We start from the raw sequence: 4,470 nt of genomic DNA on the forward strand, positions 1-4,470 counted from the left end.
AGGTGAGGAGTACATGGGAACTCTCCATATATTTTTTGCCACTTTAAGCCTAAAGATTTTTCAAAATAAAAAGTTATAAAAGTATATTGCTGAAGTTCCCATTTTGAGGGAAAAAATGGATATGAGCTTGCTCTCATGTAACTTTAGTACAGGAAGGGAGATAAACATTTATGCAAGTAAATACCACGACTGTGCTATGTTACACAATAGAAGTGTATCGGGGATTGCAGAATCTGGATCAGTTAGTGAATTCAGAGAGGATTTTCCTGAGGAAGTGATAGCTGAGATCTGAAAATGATCGAAATGAAGTAGGTAAAGAGAAGGGAAAAGAGTTCGAAATGGAGGGAATAGCACATGTGGAAGCCCTGCAGTGAGAGAGAGCTGCTTTTGGGAAACTGGACAAAGGCTGGTGGCTGGGAGGAAAAGGTGCTATTGATGCAGGAAGCTGGAGATGTGGGGAGACGCCAGATCACCCAGGGCCATTTGGTTCACGTGTGAGTCTCCCTGACCAGCAAGTTCAACTTCCTTAGTTGGAGGGCCTCTGAAATTGTCTCTTAAGAGAGTCATATCATTGCAATTTCACTTCCAAGTGGTGTTAGCGTGCCAGGTAGAGGTTCTGTCTTTTTGCGGGGTTTTTTTTTTTTTTTTTGACCTTTAAACTCAGATCAGGGAAATGCTTCAGGGGCTCCTGTGTGGGTTGAGTCAGGCACAGCCTGGACATTGTTGCTAATAACAAATCTTGTAGACCCTTAGGGAGTTGCCTGTCAGTTTCATTCCCAGGGACACTGTGGCTTATAAACCATTGCACTTACGTCACTTAAGCCCACTTGGTAGCCAACTCTTAATGCCTCAGTTTCACATGGGTGACTTCTGCTGCCCCCCCGCCCCATGCAGGGCTTGTGTTCTTTAGCAATCTCAACTCTTTCTTTCAATGGCCTTGTCGAAGATCTGAATTCAGCCTCTCCTTAAACTTATTTTGCATCTCATTCCCTTCTACGCCCCAATCATAGTCCAGCTCAATCACGTCAAGACAAATCACATTTGTAGAGTAAAGAAGTGCAATGGGAAATGGTTCTGAAGGTCTTTGGGGGTCAGGGATCCCCCTACATATTCTGTATCCTCCCAAATATCTCTATTCCAACTACAAAGTCCCAGTTTTTGCCAAAGAAGCATATGGCAGCAGAGAATTCTGCTTACATTGCTGCAACTGGAATGACCAATTGAGTCCTATCAGTGATCTCAGGGTGCTGGCTGCAGTCAGAAAGTGTGTTTTGTACCAGTCACATGGTGGCCTGAGTTTCCTTGTCTGTTAGCTTACCTCCCTAATCTGATTTTACATATTTGCCCTACTCTGCATTCAAACCTTAGTGGCAGAGTTGGCTAGCCACCATCTGCAGATTGTTCAATGCTATGAGAAGCAGAAATTCTTGCATTCCTTTTTCCAGAGATTCTTTTGCAACCCAGGGTTTATTAACTTCATGGGGTTTGTGATTGTTCTTGAAATTTCATGCAAAATTTAACATGTATACACATATGTGAATTATATGGAAAGAGGATCCATAGCTTCCATTAAAATCTCAACAAAGTGTAAGACCGCTCACAAGTCATAAACCCCTGTCTTACCTGCATTTTATTGCTCTATATTCTATAGTAAGGCTTCTATCTATTCCCTGCAACCTCACCTTCTCCAGGCTCATGGTCTGCGTCCCAAAAGAGCAAAGATCGTATTATTGGCTGATAGCTTTCTTTATCTAGTGATAGGATGCTCCCCTTCACCTCCCTCCTTCATAGCTACTTCACCTCTCCTCCAAGAGGCTGCTGCTTGACATCTGACCTTTGGTAAATGAATGATGATGCATTGCAGGATGAGAACTCTGCTAACTCCAGCTGGGATTCCTGTTATTCAAGCCATAGTATCAATCAGCTAATAGAAGGTGAACTTGAAAAGTGATGTTACCTATAAATATTCATTAAACTGTAGATTTATGCTGCCTACTTTCCCATATGGGTCTTAGAGTTCACTATAAAAAGTTTTTTAAAAATGGTGTTTCCATTAGAATGAAATAAATCATCATTAAATTTTCACCTCACTTGAAATTTTAACATTATTTTTAAAAATGTAACAACACAGGCAAGCAAAAAAAAAAAAGCATAAAATTTCACTCATAATTCAACTCACTTGGAGAAAATTCCTATAACATTTTATGTTCTGCATATCCTTCAAAATTGTTTGACTATATGCATATGACTGCTTTTTAAAAAAGAACCAAAATGGAATCATGCTTTACATTCTATTTTTGTGTGTGTGTGTGAGGAAGATCAGCCCTGAGCTAACATCTGATGCCAATCCTCCTCTTTTTGCTGAGGAAGACTGGCGCTGGGCAAACATCTGTGCCCATCTTCCTCTACTTTATATGGGACGCTGCCACAACATGGCTTGACAAGCGGTGAGTTGGTGCGCGCCCAGGATCCGAACCGGCGAACCCTGGGCCGCCGCAGCGGAGCGTGCGCACTTAACTGCTGCACCACCGGGCTGGCCCATACATTCTATTTTTAATGGTTTCATTGGGGTATAGTTGATATGTAATAAACTGAACATATTTAAAGTGAATAATTTGTTAAGTTTTGAAATATATGCACATACCTAGGAAACCATCCTCAAAATCAAGATAGTTTTACTTCTTCCTTTCCATTCTGAATGCCTTTTATTTCTTTTTCTTGCCTAATTTCACTGTCTAGACATCTGGGACAATGTTGAATAGAAGTGGTGAGAGTAGACAGCTCTGTTTTGTTTCTGATCTTATGGGGAAAGCATTCAGTCTTTCCTCATCAAGTATGGTGTTAGTTATAAGTTTTTCACAGGTGCTTTTTACTGGTTAAGGAAGTTTCCTTCTATTCCTGGTTGCTGGGAGTTTTATATTAGAAATAGACATTGGATTTTGCCAAATGCTTTTTTGTGTCTATTGAGATGATCATACATTTTTATCTTTTCAGTTTGTTAATATGGTGAATGACTTTGATTTTTAAATATTAAACCAACCCTGTATTCCTGGAATAAACCCCACTTAGTCATAATGTATTATCCTCTTAACATATTGTTGAATTGGATTTGCTAAAATTTTGTTTTGAATTTTTACATCTATGTTCATGAAGGAGTTTAGTCTGTAGCTTTATTTTCTTGTAATGTCTTTGTCTAGTTTTGGTTCCCATAGGGTTTTTAACCAGCTTTTGTCCACTGATAAATCACAAATAGGTGCATTTTTGCAATGTTTGGCGGTGTCATAGCATTTTATTCTGGATGAACAAAATTTAACCTCATGTTGGATGTTGGTTTTCAACTTTTTACTGTTATAAACAATACAAACTCTCCTTTTGTATACATTTTTGCAAACATAAAATATTCTTAGGATAAATTCCCAGATGTGAAATTCATGAGTCAGAGGTTTACATATTTTAAGACATGTATCACAAAATTGTCCTTCAGAAAAGGCATAACAATGTATACTGCCATCTGCAGAGGATAAAATTGTCTGTTTTTCAAAACCCTTCCCAAAACTAAGTATTATTTTTTTAAAGTAGGTCAGTAGTCCTTTCACATGATGAAATCTTTTTCCCTCACACAAACTGCTCAGGCCCTTCAGCCTAAATCAGCTCTAAGTGGCCTTAAGATACCAGAGAAGGAAAAAGAGAGAGAGAGGTGATGTCCTTCTAGGTAGGGAAGTCAGCATAATGAATGGTTACTGAGAAATCTGTGTTTATCCCGTAACCTATTTCTGGTATGCCTATCTCTAGGGCAACAGGCTAACTTGCTGATGGGAAACCCTTCTGTTTTTACCCCTGTGGTTAAAGGATAAATTATTTTCTTTTTTTCACTTTCAGGATGTCAGAGCTGGAGGAGCCCTTAATAACCAATAGGTCCAATCCTTCATTTCATAGACAGGGAAACTGACACAGAGAGAGGGAGGAACTTGCCCTAGATCCCATAGGACATCAGTGGCACAGCCAATGGTCGGATAAAATTACTGCTAAGTTCTAGTTTTGTTCTGTATATGACTCTTCCACTTAGAAGAGTATATAGAAAACCCCCTTTCTCCAACATATGCTTTTCTAAATCTGACACTTAAAGGGCAGCTACTGAAGAGTAGAGAAGACCACTGACTTTGCACTTGCATTCATGATTGGTCTCTGTTTCCCGGGATCCCTTTTCCCAATAAATGAGGCTGATAATACAAATGGTTGAATGTGGTTTTGGTTCAGAGATACAAAAGACCTCCAAAGATATCCAAACCAAAAAGGCACAACCTGAGAGGGATCAGTACTGACTTGTGTCATCTACATTTCTCTTGGAAAAATGAAGAAGCGGCTAATTAATATAGAGATGTTGGGGTTTGATGAATGTATATAACATCCACAATGGAAATCAAATTGGGGATGGGAGGAAGGGAGAACTATTAAAATAAAAATAGATAG

This window comes from Diceros bicornis, chromosome 1 (assembly GCF_020826845.1).
Source record: "Diceros bicornis minor isolate mBicDic1 chromosome 1, mDicBic1.mat.cur, whole genome shotgun sequence".
NCBI lineage: Eukaryota > Metazoa > Chordata > Mammalia > Perissodactyla > Rhinocerotidae > Diceros > Diceros bicornis.